General features: G+C 48.3%; 1 long non-coding RNA gene and 1 other non-coding gene across 4 annotated transcripts; both read left to right on the forward strand.

Annotated features, from left to right (window-relative positions):
* Window positions 1-5,358: 5,358 nt before the first annotated feature.
* Window positions 5,359-12,978, forward strand: LOC120099863 (uncharacterized). Of its 3 annotated transcripts, none has more exons than XR_010063075.1 (6): window positions 5,359-5,496; window positions 5,854-6,602; window positions 9,441-9,559; window positions 9,669-9,747; window positions 11,495-11,602; window positions 11,970-12,978. It is a non-coding gene; the product is annotated as an uncharacterized LOC120099863 (long non-coding RNA). The 3 variants fall into 3 exon arrangements; XR_010063074.1 differs by having other exon boundaries at window positions 11,500-11,602; XR_005499258.2 differs by lacking the exon at window positions 11,495-11,602.
* Window positions 11,800-11,894, forward strand: Mir8 (microRNA 8). Its single transcript, NR_031809.1, has one exon. It is a non-coding gene; the product is annotated as a microRNA 8 (primary transcript).
* Window positions 12,979-19,095: the final 6,117 nt, after the last annotated feature.

The following is a 19,095-nucleotide window of genomic DNA, read 5'->3' on the forward strand; positions in this document are numbered from 1 at the left end:
GTAGAAATTGGTGTTTGGTCTTATAGGTCCATCTTATAGGTTCTCTTCATTTTCTATGGAGCAGGGGATTGGGGCTTAGGTGATAGACAGATGTGTGGAGAGAGAGAGAGAGAGAGAGAGAGAGAGAGAGGAGAGACACAGAGACACAGAGAGGGAGAGAGACACAGAGAGGGAGAGAGACACAGAGAAGAAAGACAGAGACACAGAAAGAGGAGAGAGCAGAGAGAGGAGAGAGGAAAGGGAGGGGAGGAGGGAGGAGAAAGGGAGGGAGGAAAGGAGCACACGTGGAAGACCATAAGTTCTGCCTAATGCATGGTATTATTGTTATCTCATGAAATGAAATGGCAAGACCATAACAAGCAGACAACTCAATCTGAGATTTATACCCACAATCATTCTAATTTTGAATTAGGTTATGGAGAAGGAACTTAATCTCCCTTGTGTTCCCCAGGGTGTTCCCATTAGTACAGATAAAAGCTGCCTGCCCAGAGAGGAGCGCCCACATCGTCAGTCCCAGCAGCCGGTGGCACTGTTCATCACAAGAGCCTTTTCCTGGAGACTGAGAGAGGCAGCCACCCAAGGCAGCTGCTAGGAGCCATGCTGAAGTAAATCATTCTAGAAAGGATGAGGGTGAGCAGTTGATGTTCTGGAAACAGGGAAGCCACAGGAATCCCCTTGAAGCAGTTCAATGTTGCCTGCCCTTCTGAAGGAAACAGAGAGGTTCCATGCCCACATCCCACTCCTGCTTCAGGTCCTAAGCATTCATCAGATGTCCTCAGCCTGTCTGTAAGACAGGTCCCTGGGTCAGGGGAAATCTCAGTAAAAGCAACATTTTCCCATCTTCAAGGAGAAATTAGCTGAGTGCTCCAGGAACCCATTCCCTTTGTGGAGAGACGTCCCACAACCTCAGCAGCCCTGGCCAGGATTTCACTCTGAAATAATATCTCCTATCTACAAAAAATGACTCATTGCTCCAGACTCTAAGTGCACTGCTAAGGAAGTAAGTCTGTTATAAGCATGTGCACAGGCTCTGTGTAGACTCAGGAATATGACTACTGGGTCATATGTAAGTGTGGTAGGTATAGTCTTTTGTCAGTTTGACTGGATTTAGAATCATCATGAAGTACACGTCTGGATATGTCTGAGAGGTGGTCCCAGAAAGATTTAATTGAGGAGGAGAGACCCACTCTGAATGCAGAAGACATTATGCCCCAAGCTGGGGTCCTGCCTGAAATAGAAGAGAAAGCTAGCTGGTCGGTCGAACACATCCCAGGTATCTCTTGACTGCAATGTGACCAACTGCCACTCTCCTGCCACCACAATACTGTACCCTCAAACTGTAGGCCCAAATCAACTCCTCCTGTCTTAAGCTGCCTTCCTCAGGCCCGTGTCACAGCAAGGAGAGAAGATTCTAGAGAGGGAAGTATTTAGTCTTGTGGAACACAATGGACGTCCTTCCAAACTGTGTCATTCCACACTTCTACAGGTAACAAGCTGCTTCTGCACCTATCCTTACCAGCACATGGAGTGAGCACTGTTCCAAATGTTGATATTTAAACAGGCGTGCTGTGGTATCCTGTTGCCTTAACTGACGTTTACCCAAGTATATGATATGACGCCCATTGACTTTACAGATCTCTGCTTTGGAGAGGTCTCTTCAGGTCTTTGTCCCTGTGTTGTCTGCTTTCCACGTACGCACCATAGGCACCATAGGCACCACTGTGTGCCCTTGCTCACAAACATGTCATACCCACAATCACACACATACACACTCCACACACAGAGAGACGCATACACACATATAATTTTTTAAAAGTAATTATCTTGTCTAGATTTTCTCTTGTGTTCCCTTTCTTTAGTTACTTTTTTCTTTTTAAGATTTATTTATTTTTATTTATATGAGAACACTGTAGCTGTCTTCAGACACACCAGAAGAGGACATCAGATCCCATTACAGATGGTTGTGAGCCACCATGTGGTTGCTGGGAATTGAACTCAGGAAGAGCAGTCAGTGCTCTTAACCGGTGAGCCATCTCTCCAGCCCCCTTAAGTTACTTTTGTTGAATGTTTGGCCACTGACAGGGAGAAAAGTATCTAACATGCCCTTTTTCTAGAACCAGCCAGGGACAGGCCCTTGTCACCATAGCCTTGTTCCTTCAGGTCTGGAGGGAAGTGTGGTCACTAATGGAGAGAAGTTTTTGGAGAAGACGCTGAGGCCTACTGGGCGGATGACATTATCTTAGTTAACTAGTGACCAACTGGTCCTTCTCAGCCTTTTTACTGACAAACTCAAGCTACATCATGATCACCGAACACCCCAGGCAAGATCTGAAGCAACCTCCACACCTCCACACCTGTCCCAATTGTGCCATCTGGAACAGGGCAGGGTAAAGGGTGGCTTTGTGATGAGTCCTGCTCCCTCCCCCATTTCTGTCAGTGCACATTTTCACTATAGAAACTACACGATCAGGCTTCAGAAAAATTGGAAAACAGGATAAAAAGGAAAAAAAACTGTAAAAGTCCCAGTTATCGCTGTCCTGTAGTATAAACAGCCACAATGTGACGTGTCCCATTTCTAGAGTTTTAGGTCCACATGCTGTTTTTAAATGCTGCATGAGGCAAACACCAAGCAGCCCCACGTGTGCAGTTCAACGACATTGTTTTCACTATGACCCAGGCTTCACATGTAGATCAGAGGTAGAACATTTACCTAGCACGTGCAAGGCTCTGGGCTCAGTATTCCCGGTGTCTCACAAGCAAACCAAAAGAACTTTAATTATGGCTGAGCAAGAAAATCTACATTTTGTTCCTTTCCTTCCATAACATTCTGGGGCAAATACTTTATTTAGTTCTTTCATTTCAATATAAACCTAACTGTATTACATTCCCCAGTTGGTGGGGAAGGTGCTGGGAAAGGAGATGTGTTCATGCTACAACACAAATATTAAGATCAGAGGCCTTGGTTCTCTATGTCCACCACATGGGTCCTGGGGATGAAACTCATATTCCCAGACTTGGCAGCAACGGCCTTTACCCACTGAGCCATCATCCTGCCAAGACTAAACATAGATTTTAGAGTCGGTACGTCATCCACTCGACCACTGATGTAGCATCGCTGAATGCTTGATATTTACGCCGTTTCCATTTTAAAGTCATTAAGCAGTGTTACAAAGCACACTGTGACGGTTAATATTGATTTTTAAACCTGGCAAGATGCAGCATTACCAAGGAAGCTGATCTCTGGCCGTACCAGTGAGGGAGCTCCTAGGCTGGTTTAACTGAGGTGGGTAGATGCATTGTGAAAGTGGGTAGCGGCCTTCCGCAGGCTGCTTCTGAACGGACTAGGAGTGAGAGGAACACCAGCATCCATCTCTCTCTCATTCCTGGCTGTGGATGAAGCGTGAGATGCAGCCTCAAGTTCCTGCCGCCCTGCCTTCCCCACTATGATGGACTGTATGCTTGAACCGTGAACCAAACAAATTCCTCCTCCTCAAGAGGCTTCTGTCCGGCATCTCCTCACAGAAGCTAACACACACTCTTTTGTGTATTGATCCTCCCCTGCACTTAACATTGCATTCCTAGAATATTCAGAACTAGCCCAAAGGGTGTGAATGAATTAATAATTTTTGATAGGAATTGTAAAATTATTTTCCAATGAATCAACTAAGCAATTTACAGCCTCCACAAGGTATGCCCTCCCCAGGATTAAGAGTAAATTAAAAAAGAACATTTAAATTCAGGATGTGGGAATTTCTCTTTTAAATAAAGCAGAGTTTGGGAGTTTGTTGTTGTTTTGGGAGGTTTGCTTGTTTGTGAGTTATCTGTTTCATATTCTAACCACTGAACTGAGTCCCAGGGCACATCCTTAGTCATTTAATAAATAATTCAGTAACTCGTACAGAGGAGACAAATGGGTCTTGTTAGTAGAAAAAGCTGTAGTAACTGTAGGTGGCATTCACTGCTCTTCCTAGACAGAGCAAACAGTCAGATACTGTGAAAATGTGGATGGGCTGTCCACCAGACACACTGTAAAAATACCGGTGAGCTGTCCACCAGATACTGTGAAAATGGTGAACTATCCAGTGCTCCAAGATGCTAAAGTGGATTAACATGGACACTTGAGTACTTAGACTCACAGGTATGGTGCCTCCAAGAAACCGGTGTTGTGTTAAGGGTCAAAATAAACAAAAGAAAAGAGCTGGCAGATTCTACTTACCACAAGAGAATTATCCTATTTCTCTATCTGATTCTATCTGAAAGGGAGAAGCTGCAAAGGTTCCACACTGGAACTGATTTAGTGCAAAATCACCTTGCAAATCCCCACCCCCCCCTACGTATTTATGAAAAAGATTATTTCTTAAATTAAACGATGTAAAGAATGCTTTTTGTTAAGTCTCTGGTTTCAGTCCCCAACACTATGAAAGAAGGTTCTTTCTCACTAAATGCCTCAGTGATAAATGAAAAATGTTCTTAAGTGTTCCCAAGCACCTAGATATTTTGACTTTGAATTTATTCTGGTCCTACCCACTCCATACCCTGAACCTAGGATAATAGGCAGATACAACCATGCCTGGTTTATGCTATACTTTAAAAAAAGGAAATGACCCTGCTTACACACACATGCACGCGCGCGCGAACACACACACACACACCCCTATCAGGACATATCCTGCTGATTGTAAAGTCAGGATGGAAGCAGTGGGATATCCATGTGTTGGTCCAGCTTTGGGCCTGCAGGGCACTTCCCAAGTGTGAAGTGGGAATTGCTCCCGAGGGAAGCTACGGCGAGCTTCTGAGCAGTGTAGGACAGGAAATCCATGTGCATACAAGATCCCACCGGGAACATTCGTGAAGTGACACAGGCGAGGACAAAAGTCACCTCCCGTTTCTTTTAAGGGGAGATGCATGTGATAAAATAGCCTTGGAGACCCTGACAAAAAGGAGAGGCAACCTTGAGCCCCTAGCCCGTTCAACAAGGGAATCATAAGATATAACAACCCTTCATGGAAGAGAAAAGCCCAGATTTTAATAAGAAATTCTCCATTCTTTCCGGCCAGCAAATGCTCTGGACTGCGGAGTTTGCTGCCATGAGTTTGAAGCCAGAGATCCTAGGAGGGTTTGCTATTTCCTGGGTTGGTTGGTTGTTTCTGGATCCCCGGGGGAGCCAGATAGGAGGAATGACACAGGTGGCTCTGCGTGGGCGCCGCCTCCTGGGAAGTGGGGAGCTCAGGCGCGGGTCTGTGGAGAGTAAGTGGGAGCCTTGAGCTTTCAAGTCCTTGAATTCAAGAAAAAAAAGGGTCTGTATGTGGTTAAGTGAACTGGACCTCAACGGTTGCGGTTGCGTAGGGATGGGGGGTGGGGGGAGGCAAGAAACGTCCTAATGAAATGCAGGATTCTGCAAGGTCGCCCTCTGGGAGCCTAAGGGCAAGCGGATCTCAGGATCTGGCCAGCCTGAGAAAAGACAGCCATGAGGACTCTGCACGGTTGCCTCGCCAGGTAAGGGAAAGGGCTAGGTTCAGGACTCTTGTACCAACAACACACGAGAGGGAGGGAGGTACGAGCGCAGAGAGAGAGAAAAAAGGAGGGAGAGAAAGCAGAAAGAGAGGGAAGAGAGAAAAAAGCAGAGAGAGGAAAGAGGAGAGGAGAGAGGGGAGAGGAGAGAGGAGAGAGGGGAGAGGGGAGAGACAGGTAGGAGAGAGGAAAAAGGAGAGAGGAGAGAGGGAGGGAGGGAGGGAGAGCAGGCGAGCGCTGGACCCCCTCCACCTCTCCTCCGAAGCTGTTGCCATGGCCACTGGAGACTTTTGATGCGAAGCGCCATGACCCCCTCCTCTTCCTTTCCTCGCTCGCTTTCAGTATGACGTCACAGACGTCCGCGTCGCTGACAGGCCACCTGCAGACTGGTCTCGGCTTTAAAGGAGCTGTGCCCCTGTCCCCTCGAAGTCCGGCGGGTGGCTACTGTCCACGTCTGAGAGTGTGCTGGGACTCCAGATCTTCCTATCTCCTCTCGGCGTGAAGGTAGCGGTGGACAGGTCATACTACCGGAGACAGGCAGGTACCCACGGAGGATTCCACCACAGAGCATCCTCCACACCTACCCAGCCCCCGCGCCCACGCTCTCGCTCTGGGGCAAGGGATTTCTTCCAGAAGGAAGCAGAACAGAGGCTTTCCTCCTCGGCTGTCTCAAGTCTTAGTAGGTAAAAATCTGTTAGTGCCCCCCCCCGCCCCCATCCCTTCCTCTTGTCAAGGGCTCATCTTGGAAGGGCTGCCAACACCAAGTCCCAACTGGATTCACGAGGTCAAGTCCCTCGAGGGAAGGGAAAGGAGCTGCTCAGCCACAGGTGCGATGTCTCCCTTTCTCCAAACTGGGGTGGGAAGGGATGCGGGGGGGGGGGGTAGCTGGGAAAGCCGCCCTGAAACTGGCACTGAGCTCTCTTGCCAACTGGAGTAATAGGGTTGCATGCGACCAAAGCCCCGCGCTGCCGCCGGGTCTCCAGTGCCTTTCGCCCAGACTTTAGGTTTAACCGACCTGTTGCCTGCGGGAAAAGCGTCCCACAAGATGTGAGCGCCGGGAGTCCGCGCTGAAATCAGCCGCGATCCTGCTGGTGAGCATCCCCAGAGTCCAACGCCCACGGGAGGAAAACGAACACAGTGCTGGGAAAAGCAGCGGATAACCATCCCAAGACAACTAACCCCCTTTCTTACCCTTTGCGACATTAGTTGGTGGCCCCACTAGCGGGATGGGGGGGGGGGGTAGGGGAAAGGAAAGGGAAGGGAGAGAGAGGCTCAAGGGACTGTGAGGGCCGGAGAAGTAGCTGATGAAAAGGTGCAAACAGGGCAGATAAATCCCAGGCTTGCCTTTCCACTCTCTGGGATCCTGAATGGAGCTAAGGACACCACTACGTACGGTCTGTACAGCTTCAGCACCATTCATTCGGCACCAGAAGCTGGACAGCACCGGGTCCTCATAGTACCAGAGGTCGGTTCCCGGGCTCTTAAGCAACCAGGCTCATGCCCACAATCCCAGTCTCCATTCAAACGAGGCCAGGAGGTGCGACGCTGTTTGTAGAAGAAAGAGGGCGGGGGTCTAGGGAGGGTGTCGGCTTTTTCATTTCTCCAGGGGTTCGGGTGTCTAGGGCATTCTACGTCACCTTCACTACCTAAACCAAAGGGGAATCGCCACATTTGAGTCTGTCTTCTCCCCAAACCCTAGTGGGGGTAAACGAAGGAAAAACAACATGGAGTTGGAGAGAAAAGAAAACAAGGCTATGGTAGGAAGTAGTAGTACATTGTGTCTGGACGCCGCACCTTTGGGTGTAGATGAAGTCTGCCCCAAATGAGCATCCAGGTACACATTTTTACTTATATATATATAATCTTTTTAATCTGAAGAAGCCCTAAAAACCTTTGTAGAGGAGCACAGATAATTGTTTTGGCAGGAAGGAAAAGGCCGGGGGAGGGGGGAGCTGTCACAAAAGGGCTAATGGAGGTGGGGGAGGAGAGCAGAGCGGACAGGACGCCAGCTCTAGTGTGGTTACCAAGCAACCACCCGCAGCCCCTGCTTCCTGTTGCCTTGGTAACAGTGAATGGAGGGGTTTGGGCCGCTGTTTATCTCTGAGTACCTTGATTCTCTAAATTAAATATCTCCTGGTAGCCCCTGCCTCAGTCCTGGCTGCGTGGGAGTCACTGCCATTCTCATGTAATATTCGAGGACACCCTAGGTGATTTTTTCCCCTAAATCAAGGAAATAAGACCCCCAAACTCCTCCCCAACCATACCCTAGCCCAATTCAGAGATGAGATCATAACCTGCCCAGTCATTTTCTTGGGACTCGCAGTTAGGGATCCTTTTATTTATCCCTTTATAATGTGGAGTTGATCTCCTCTACCTTGTCCCCAACCCCACCCCACCCCACCCCACACCACCACCACCACATTCTTTCCCCTTTAAAGAGAGGTGCAAGGATATTTCCTATTTCCAGAAGGAATGGGAGGGGGCTATAGATGTTGGTTCTCCAGCCCCCTCCCATTCTTTTCATGAGAGATGGGTCTGGATTCCAGATTTCCTCACTGCTGGGACTTCAGAGAATGAAGCCAGGTAGACATGTGTCTCCCTTAACAAATCGCCCTACAGCACAGCAGTGTTGGATTCTCCAAACGTTTATCTATTTTTCCTCCTCGGCATTGGCTTCCTTACAAAACCAGCACTCAGAGGTTCAGTCCTCGTGCCTTTCCCCCTTTCCCTGGATTGACTAGCTCTGACTACTTCTTACCACACCAGCCCCACTTTCATCTGTAACACACGGCGGGAAATCATTGTACCTACACATTTACAAAGGTGACTGTAGCCTTCTCATGGGTAGGGTGGGGGAGGGGAAAGCCCAGGAAGTTACCAAGCAACCTGTTTTATACGTTTATCATCTAGAATAGCTCTCGCTAAGAGCCAAGAACCTGCTACTTCCACATGTCCAACACCTGATGACACAGAGAGGGGAAACCTGTTTTAGGCAGTAACTATGAAGATGCCTTGCACCAACAAATCATGTTTCCTTCAGCCTTTCTCTCCACTTGGTGCTAATACATGCATGCATGCATACATACATACATACATACATACATACATACATGCAGGCAGGCAGATGGTCAGTCAGACACATTTAATCAAAATGTCTTTCCTTTACATGTTACTATAGAAACTTCATTTACACCAAATCAGGCAGTTGGTCTGCTTTTTGAGATTTCTGCTCAGAGAAAAGCTTCCCTTTACTAATTCTCTGGGCCAGCTATCACTGATCACATCAGCAATGTCCCATAGCAACAATAGTCCTTTTTTCCTTTTAAAAAATTATTCTTCCTTCTTTTGCTCATTTCTTCATGGACAAAGGGTTTACTTTCCTTTCAAGAAGATAACTGAGACCTTATTGGCCAGAAAGGAAAAGCCAGTCTCTCATTGGTTGGAATGTATTGCCTCGACAACCAATAAGAGGATGCCATTTATCCTTTCCTGACTAGCTGAGAGAGCAGGGTACCCAGAATGATTGAATCTGCCTTAGTTTTGTCCAGGAGCAAAGGACAGGTTCCGAATTCTGGAACCCAGAACGAGGGATTTGCTTTAGCCAGTTGAGATCGCACTTGGTTTCCATGAATCAACTCTTCCGCCTAGCTGTTTGTAGCTCACTTGAGCATAGCCGCGGGCTACATTGTTCTGTATTTTCCCATTTTCTGATGCAGCCTAAATCTATTTCCAAGCCAGTACGGGTTATTTTTGGGAATCAGTACATCAGGGGGTTCGTGGATCTGAGATCTCTAGAGACAGAGACTTGGACTTTTAGTGTGAGGGGTTTGGGAAACTTTGGCGGGGGTGGGATGGAGAAATAGAAGAGGGAAGTGTCCCCTCACCTGCAGGGAGCAAGTGTCTCAATGTTTTGGATTCACTCCACTCAGCCCTGGTGCACTGGGGAAGTTGCACTTTGAGTCTTGGCAGCTGCCAAGGACAGACGGAGACAACGGCCCTCACACAGGAGCGGAGCAGACGGATCACTTCCTAGGAAGGGTATGGGCAGGTAGGTGCCAAGGTGGGTCTGTGGAACTGTACTTGGACTGTTGTCACCATTTATTTCCTTTCTCTCTACTCCAAGCCCTGAAATGCTGATGTGTATTTCCACTCCACAGGGAAAGGTGGGGACAGGGGAGCCCGCTGTCCTCCTCATCTTGGACACACATTCCGACGACAGCTTGCAGGAGCCTGAACGTGAGTATAGTCTCCTCGGTTTGTCTCCTCTTAGTTCCTGGGAGTACACAGAGACACCTGAAGGTGCAGGGTGTTGACATGAAGGGCCACCTCCTTTCCCCACCTCCCACCGTTTGCTGAGTTCAACCGGGACCTTGGGCTCCAGCGAAAGACTGTATTAGGGACTCTGATTCCCCAGAAGTTAGTCGTACTTGAAGCAGAGGCTCAAGACCTAACCTTCCTGGAGCGCATCTGGAAAAGCCTCCTAACCTCCCTATGAGCACCGTAGTTCAGGTCCTGTACCCACCCCCACCTCAGACTTCCTCCATATCTAAAGCTTCATATTCTCCAGCCTGCCTCACAAAAGGATACATGAAGGCTCAATTAATTGTTTCCATGGTTACATGGAGTGGCCATACTGAGGATTCCTATCACCCATTACTGTCATGAAGTAAAAGAGAGGAGGGGTTTGGGGATGGTTGTCATGGAGGAAACCATGGAAACCAGGGTTGCTAAGGGGACAGCTCTAAATTCAGAGGAAAGAAATGAGAAGTGGGGAATGACACTTAGTGGGGGCTCAAGGGCAGGTCACTTTTCCAAGATCCTATCATCTGGATAGAAGACAGTTATCGGAAGCAATAGTTTGGGCATCTTTCTCCAACTCAGCAAGGAGCCAGAGTTTAAGAATTTCAGAGACTCCGAATTGCCCACCCTCAGGCCAAAACCGTCGCCACTGTATCTACAAGGAGAAAAGCAATGGGAACGGATGGGTCCCAGTCACCCGATGCACTGCTGCTCCGTCTCTAGCCTCTGCCTCTTTGCCACTGTTTTGCTAGTCTAGTTAGTAAGAGCCCCCACTCTCTCAGGGAGCTCGGCACAGGGCAGTGACTCAGTTGGTGGCTTTTGAGTCAGGGATGCTCGAATCTAGGTCTGCAAAGTGGTCTAGGGATCGCTTCTGAGATTCTCTCCAAAGTCATCATCCATCACCTGAAGGTCCCTAAGGAAATCCCATTCCTCCCAGAAATACTGTATGACCCTTTCCTACCAACCACTCACGCTTAGCAGCTCAGTCAGACTTGTCCTTTAGCGTGCACTGAGGCAGACTCTCAACCTCAGAGCGGTCCTGGGTTCAGACTGTGGAGCGGCGCAGTCCCTCGCATCCTCCACAAAGAACTCAGAGTTCAGTCAGGCCTGCGTAGAGCTCTGCCCCAACCCAGGCTATAGGCTCTGAAGGGATTGGACTGAGAACCTTCTCCAAGCATCCTCATCTGTCTCAGGATTTTCTCCGTGTCCAGGCAAGCCCTTCCCCAGTCTAGATGAACAGAATGCATCAAAGGATGGGGGAGGGGTGGGGCAAAGAGGAAGAGCTAGCAATTAAAAAGCAAAAGAATTAAAAGCACCAATTGGGAAGAGTAATTATCCTTCAGCTGCTGCAGAAATACAATTAGGGCCATGCGCTCTTGGAGCTGCCAGGATATTGTGGCTTTTCCTAATTAAGGAGCGGATGTGCCCTGCCCGTGCAATTAGAGGCTGGCCCAGGCCGTGGGGCCTCGCCTACCTTCTATCAGCGTAGTGAAAGGACAATTAACTGTACAGCCTACATCCCCTGCCTGTTCTCCCACTTGACTTTGAATCGTGACTCATGAGACCCGTGAGGATGTTCATCTTGGGCCCTGAGGATCCTTGGGAAGGGGAGAAGAGGCCAGGATGGGCACTACCTGGCTTGCTTTTTTTTTTTTTTCTTTTTTAAATCCTTTCTCTGTGATAGTGCAGGCTTTTATAATTTGTGAAGAAGATATAGAGAAACGAGCTACCCAGCTGCTTCCCGTGAGAAATAAGATGTCCCTATGGTTAAAGGAAGTGTGTTCGGGAAGGGGTAAGAAAATTATTTCTCCCCAGTTTTGAGCAGAGGCTCTAGGGAATTCTTAGGTGTAGGATCAGGGGCAGGCAGGGTGCCATGGGAATATGGACAAAGCAACAGGAGTGGGCACAAAAGTTGGCCTTCCCTACAGGAGTGTCCAGCTGATGGCAGGTGGTGTGCCAAGGCCCGGAGGAGGTGGCTAGCAAGTCCATGGACAGACCAGCCCTGTCTGGAAGACTAGTGATTTTGTTGTTGTGTCTGTGTCCAACAACAAGTCCCAGTCTGCCACATGGTGTTGGTCACATCAGCAACTGCAGGGAGTTGGGCTGGGAGGGGAGCCCCACTTCTGGATATATTTTTTCCTGCCTTCTATGTTTCCTAGCAAACACCTCCAGAAACTACCAGACTCGGCCGAGGATACCTCAGAGGAACTTCTCCAGAAACAAGGACATTGGCTCTAGCGTGGGACGGGGGACAGGATGCCTGTCCTCAGGGAGTGGTGGGCTGCTTTGCACCTGCAGACCCTCATTCATCCTGCAAGCCCCTCCTTTCTGAGAGACCACCACACGAGACACACAGAGGGCAGATGACAGTGTGGACCAGCACAGGAGCATGGACTTCTAACCTTAGGGTTCAGGAGCAAGGGGGCCACGGGATCCTGGCTGACCTGGAGTGTCTGTGCCTGCGTGTGGGAAGGAAGGTTATAGTTACAACTTCCCACTTTCAAGAAACAGAATTTCAGAAGCCTTGCCCCCAGCCTGTGCTTGGAGGTCACCTTGATGGCAAAAGTAGTCAATGCCCCACAAATGTGCTTTAAGTCCAGCACCTGGAAAAGCAGAGGCAGGTGGGTTTTTGTTAAATTCAAGGCCAGTCTGGTCTCCATAGTAAACCTTTGTCTCAAAATGGGAGAAAGAAAGAAAGAGATAGAACGAACACACACACACACACACACACTGCCCCATCCTTTTTCTGGGTGTCATGTAGCCCAGTCTGGCCTTAAATTCCCTATGTGCTGAGTGTGATCTTGAACTCCTGAACCTCCTGCTTCCATCCCGAGTGCTGGAACTACGGGCATGTGCACAACCATAGCTGGGAAACAAACCCGAGGCTTCACACAAGAGAAGCAAGCACTGCACTGAACCCTTCTGCTCCTTTGCTTCCTCTTTTACTCCCTTCTTCTCACACTCTCTGCCTCCCCTCCCTCCCCCTTTCTCTCTCCCTCCCTCCTTCCTAACTTTTTTTCATTCTTGTACTAGAGATAGAGCCTAGGGTCTCACACACGCTAAGCCTGCGCGGTTCCCACCTTGCCCGGTCGGGGTCACCTTGCCATAAGGTGAGCACCAAGTCCTAACGTTGACACCCTTGGTAGAAATAAATTTCTGAGCAATAAACTCAAGTGACTCCTCTGTTTCTTTCCAAGCCGAGTCCCACTGTCGTCCCCAACCCACGAAGCAGAGCACGTTACAGTGTCTTACACCTAGATTGGCTCGGGAGCCGTGTGCTTTTAGAAAACAGGAAAATGTAATCTTTGACTAAGCTCAGCGGGGACAGTAACTAACCCCCAGAAGCTGCGCAACCTTTGGGCAAGGGGCTTAGCCTCTCTGAACCAGGTCATTCCATCCAGCCATTGCCTCCCCTCCTACACATGGCTCCTTCCAGTTTTCAGCTTCTTCAGCTTCTTGCTCCAACCCTGCCAGTAGGCAGCCTGTCCTACTGAAAATCCCACTCACACTTGAGAAGTCTATAAGTTGGGTCATTCAGCAGGTGTTGGGCCTGCAAGTGGCAGTGGGGACATGCACTTACCCGTGTGTGTGTGGGGGGGGGGGAGAGAATTCACAGCTGACAAGAGGAGAGAAGGGGACTCAGCTCTTCCCCCAGCTGCCCTCAGCATCCAGGGGTGGCATGGGGTAGCTGTATTCATGAAGCAAATACGTAGGAAGGTGGAGGGAAGGGAGGTTTATCTCAGATCTGAGAGCTGGATAAGTGCCCCTGTGGGTGCGGAGCAGAGTCCTGCCTCTGAAATCAAACAGCTCAGCTTCAAGCCACCTTCCACAACTTTCATCGCTGTGTGACTTCGAGCCAGGCACTTGCCATCTCTGAGCTTCAAACGTCTCAACTGTTGTGTATAACTAATCCCACCCCCCCTAGTTAGTTTTTTATGATAATTAGGCAAGGGGGAGGCATCATAACACATGAAGGCATTTAGGTCTCCCCTTGTCACCAGGCAGTCTAAGCCACCTCTTTTACTTTGAAGTCAGAGTAAGTGAGAACTACTAGCCTCTCTCTGTATGCAGTTTTATCAGCCCATTTAAGTATTAATCCCTTTCCCCAGAGTAGCACCATGTCTATTTCAAACCAATCAATATATAATTAAAAAAGAGATTGGCCAAACCTCTCCATTTAAAGACACAAATCAAGGTTTAGAGTGGTTGCAACTTGCCTCTTAATTACATGGCAAAAGGAACAATTCTTTACTTTCTAAAGTAAAGCAAGGTTCGGGGAGCTCTAGAACACAAAGGGGCGGTTGACTCGGGTCGGATCTTCGGTCTCTGTAACTCCATCAATGCCTCTTTCCAGAGTCGGGCTGCTTACCTCTGCGGTGGTAAGATCGCCTAGCAGCACGGTTCTCGTAATATGCAGGGCCGCAGCGCCCTCTGCTGGTTCTTTTGGGTTCCGGTTCTTTAGTGGCCGTTCTTCGGAGAACCAAAGAAGGGGGTTTGGATGGGGAGGGGAACACCCCTATAGAAGAAGGGGAGGGGGTGGGATAGGGGGCTTATTCCGGGAAACCGGGGAAAGGGAATAACATTTGAAATGTAAATTAAAAGGTATCCAATAAAAGAGAGAGGGGGGAAAAAAAAAAGAACCAATCCAGACCTTGCAAAATCAGAATCTGGGGCTGTGACCCAAATGTTTGGTGGTGTTTCAGGCTCTTTGGATCAGTCAAAACTAATGACCACTGATTTAAGGATTGGTTTGATGCGTGAAAAAGACGTACCTTAAAACAGAACAAGCAACAGGGAGAATAAAATTCTCCAGCTGGAACTACCCTGGTTGTGAATCCATCTGGTGGTCCATGATAAAAATAAATAAATAAAGTGTGATATTAACGTGGGTTGCACATTCTCAGGAGTTGGGAGAGGCATAATGGTACCTCAAACATCTAGATTCAAAGTCCAGCCACCCTTGAGTTTGGAGTGCTGTTGGAAAGGGCAGCTGTGTGAGTAAGGTGATGAAATGATTTAAATGTGGTCCCTTCAGTCCCTCTAACTCGGTCCTGGTTCTGGACCACGACTAAACATCTTGTTACCCTGTAGACATATTGATTGGCTGGGTGTGTTTTCTATCACCAGCAATACAAACCAAGTTGCTGGGTCCCCCCTCGTTTTTCAGTGAGTCCAACAGGTAATGCCTATGGCGCCGGCAGGTAAAGACCCATCACTCTGAAAGCGGAACAGAGGAGCATCCCTTTGAAATCTACACCCAGTCCAGCATCAGGGGCATTCCCTCAGCAACCCCAGCTGTTCTCAGAAAGGGTCCACATGGCAGGTAGGACTGCGCATTGTGCACACCCATTTGCAAAAACAAAACATCAAGTCTTGTGTCACAAATGCTTCCTTTCTCCCTCTCCCTCTTGCTGTGTAGCTAATGGTAAACTTGAACCTCTGATCCTCCTGCCTCCACCTCTCAAGTGCTGTGACAGCAGTGGTCCAGAAGTAGGACCAAGTTCCAGATCTGCTGTGAGAGGGTCTGAGGGACTAAATCATTTAATGACTTTATTCGCACAGCTCTTCCCAACAGCACTCCAAACTCACCTGGTTTAGGTGGTGCTGGGGATCAAATCGTGCTTCCTGATTGAAAAGACGGAGAGGAAGGGGTCCCTAGAGGTGGGTTCAGTCAGGGTCCCAGCTCTTGAAGTTTCTGTTATGGAAAAGCTACGCTCCCACCAATCCCTCAGGGTCTGATTCCAGGGTTAGGAAAGTGAGCCCAGTGGCTCCCCTTACAAAGTGAGTATGGTCCCTGCCATCAAACCATCAACGTGCCAGCTGTCACCAGTGCCTGGGACCTCTTTGTTGTTGTTGTTGTTGTTGTTGTTGTTGTTGTTGGGTTATATTTCTGTCATAATCCAAAAGATGTTCCAGAAATGTTGGCATCTTAAATGTTTCTTTTAGGCCAGCTGGATAGCTCAGCTGCTAAATGAATATGTTGCCATTGTTGATGAACCTGAGTTGAACACCTAGGACCATGGTAGAAAGAGAGAAACAAACACTCCTTTGAGTTATCTTATACACACACACGCACGCGCACACTATAAAATATGAGCACTGAAGACAAAGCTGGGTTGGTAGAATGCTTGCATGTCGGACGCCATGAGGTTCTGCCCTCTGCACCTAATCCACTGGGTATGGTAGCACATGCCTATAACCTTAACACTTGGAAGATGGAGATAAGAATTCCAAGGTCATCCCTGGTGCAGAGCAAGTTGGGGGCCAACCTGAGCTACACGGGACTCTAATAAAAGATACAGGCGAGTGAGATGATGATTGGAGCTGAAGGCGATTGCTGCCATGGTGGATGGCATGAGTTTTATCCCCGGAACCCCTATGGAGGAAGGAGAGAAGCAACTGCCATAAGTTGTCCTCTGACTCCCGCACCCAGTGCATGGCATGGGTGCACCGGCACACATACAAAAATAAATGGAACCAAAAACAAAAGGCCCCAAACATTCCCAAGTCAACAAAACCCAACTGCCACATGCACACAACCGAATCTCCATAATACAGCCATTTTGATTTCAGCTCTATCCATCGGTTTTTATTTTGTTTTAGAGACCGGTCACTTGTAACCCAGGTGGCTCTAACTTGCTACGTAGCCAAGGATGACTGTGTAAGCCTCCCCACCTAAGTGTTGGGGCTACAGGCAAGTGTGCCCACCACTACTACCCAGCACGGTATCTTTTCTTCTTTTCTTTAGACGGTGGTTCCCTACATAGCCCTGGCTGGTTACCATGCCCACCACATCGTTGCCCTTTTAAAAGCATACGAAAGACTCGGTTGATTTTTTACGTTCCCAAAGTGTTCTAAGAAAATCACACTGGTTAAGAACTTCTCCCACCACTTCTGGAGCTCTGGAAATGGCTTTCTATAAAGGGTTGTTCCTTCCCATACAGTGAGCTCAAACTCATGGATCCCTCACTTCTGGCCTCTGACAAAAGAACCGTTCACACTCACATTCTCTGATGCCTTGGCAATCCACTCCCTTGTTCCATAGATCAACTGGAACAAATGGCTTGCTAATCAAAATTTGGTTTTGTCCCTCTCTAAGGTTTCAGATTTTTGGCCCATCCTCAACTCGAGCAGCCTACATTTCTTCCAAACTGCGCTCCTGGGGTGTAGGTTGACTCAAGAAGGGAAAGCACGCCCTGGTCTGCTGGCTTTAGGGTCCAGAGCCACGGGCACCTATACTTATGCCCTGTTCATACAACACCTGTTTGCTCCTTTTGGGGAAAAAAAGGCGTATCTACGAGGGTTTTATGTGAAAGAAGGGGATTCCATGGGTTGGTGAGAGAGGGCAAAGACAGGGTCGAGCAAGATCTAAGCACATCGTGTACAGATACGAACACATCGACAAAGCCCTCTGCTTTGTACAAATGATCTGAGTTAAGTTAGCCTTCCTTTAAAATTTTACTTTCTATTTTGTCCTTCTGGTTGTGAGCCTAGCCTTTGATGGCTTGAGTAGAGCCATCTTTCCAGTCCTAACTTTATTTTTTTTTAATATCTTTTAATTCTTTGGGAATTAAACCTATAGGGTTGGGGATTTTAGCTCAGCGGTATAGCGCTTGCCTAGCAAGCCCAAGGCCCTGGGTTCGGTCCCCAGCTCCGAAAAAAAGAAAAAAGAAAAAAAAAAACTATAAACATCCAATGCATTTTAAACATATTCATTCCCATTCCTCCTAGATCTACTGGCCACCCTCTCCCTTCCAATCTCGGGTCGTTTTTTCTTTTACTGCGACCCACTGATTCCAGTTGCCGCTGCCCAGGTTTGCACGGATGTGGAACTAGCCACTGGAGTGCGGTTGGTCGACCTATCCACAGCCACATTCTGTTGACTCATCCAGGAAAGCCAGCTCTTCTCTCTCCCAGCAACCATCAACTATCAGCAGCCAAGGATGGGGAGGGCTTGTGAGTTGCTGCAGGATTCAAGCTCTTGAAAGGGTGACTGTGTTGATCCTGTGGAGGCAGCCCCAGGGGCTATGAAGTTAAGAGTGCCATGGTCCTGTCTTGCCCAGGAGACATGGACATGACCCCAGTCCTCTTCCTCCTGCTCTTGCTCTTACAGTCTCTCTGCCCAGTCTTCCAAGATGGTCTTGAGCTTTGGGGAGAAGGGGTGGGCCATAGATGTCTCCTCTTGCCCACTGCACCAAAAAACTACTCTAATGAGGTCTGGGGTTGCACTAATCGAATGCACGATTATACAAATTTTTTCTTTTTTTTTTATTAACTTGAGTATTTCTTATATACATTTTGAGTGTTATTCCCTTTCCCGGTTTCCGGGCAAACATCCCCCTCCCCCCTCCCCTTCCTTATGGGTGTTCCCCTCCCAACCCTCCCCCCATTGCCGTCCTCCCCCCATAGATTAGTTCACTGGGGGTTCAGTCTTAGCAGGACCCAGGGCTTCCCCTTCCACTGGTGCTCTTACTAGGATATTCATTGCTACCTATGGGGTCAGAGTCCAGGGTCAGTCCATGTATAGTCTTTAGGTAGTGGCTTAGTCCCTGGAAGCTCTGGTTGCTTGGCATTGTTGTACTTTTGGGGTCTCGAGCCCCTTCAAGCTCTTCCAGTTCTTTCTCTGATTCCTTCAATAGGGGACCTATTCTCAGTTCAGTGGTTTGCTGCTGGCATTCGCCTCTATATTTGCTGTATTCTGGCTGTGTCTCTCAGGAGCGATCTACATCCGGCTCCTGTCGGTCTGCACTTCTTTGCTTCATCCATCTTGTCTAATTGGGTGGCTGTATATGTATGGGCCACATGTGGGGCAGGCTCTGAATGGGTGTTCCTTCAGTCTCTGTTTTAATCTTTGCCTCTCCCTTCCCTGCCAAGGGTATTCTTTTTCCTCATTTAAAGAAGGAGTGAAGCATTCACATTTTGATCATCCGTCTTGAGTTTCGTTTGTTCTAGGGATCTAGGGTAATTCAAGCATTTGGGCTAATAGCCACTTATCAATGAGTGCATACCATGTATGTCTTTCTGTGATTGGGTTAGCTCACTCAGGATGATATTTTCCAGTTCCAACCATTTGCCTACGAATTTCATAAACTCGTTGTTTTTGATAGCTGAGTAATATTCCATTGTGTAGATGTACCACATTTTCTGTATCCATTCCTCTGTTGAAGGGCATCTGGGTTCTTTCCATTTTCTGGCTATTATAAATAAGGCTGCGATGAACATAGTGGAGCACGTGTCTCTTTTATATGTTGAGGCATCTTTTGGGTATATGCCCAAGAGAGGTAT

The sequence above is a fragment of the Rattus norvegicus genome, chromosome 1, assembly GCF_036323735.1.
Source record: "Rattus norvegicus strain BN/NHsdMcwi chromosome 1, GRCr8, whole genome shotgun sequence".
Classification (NCBI taxonomy): Eukaryota; Metazoa; Chordata; class Mammalia; order Rodentia; family Muridae; genus Rattus; species Rattus norvegicus.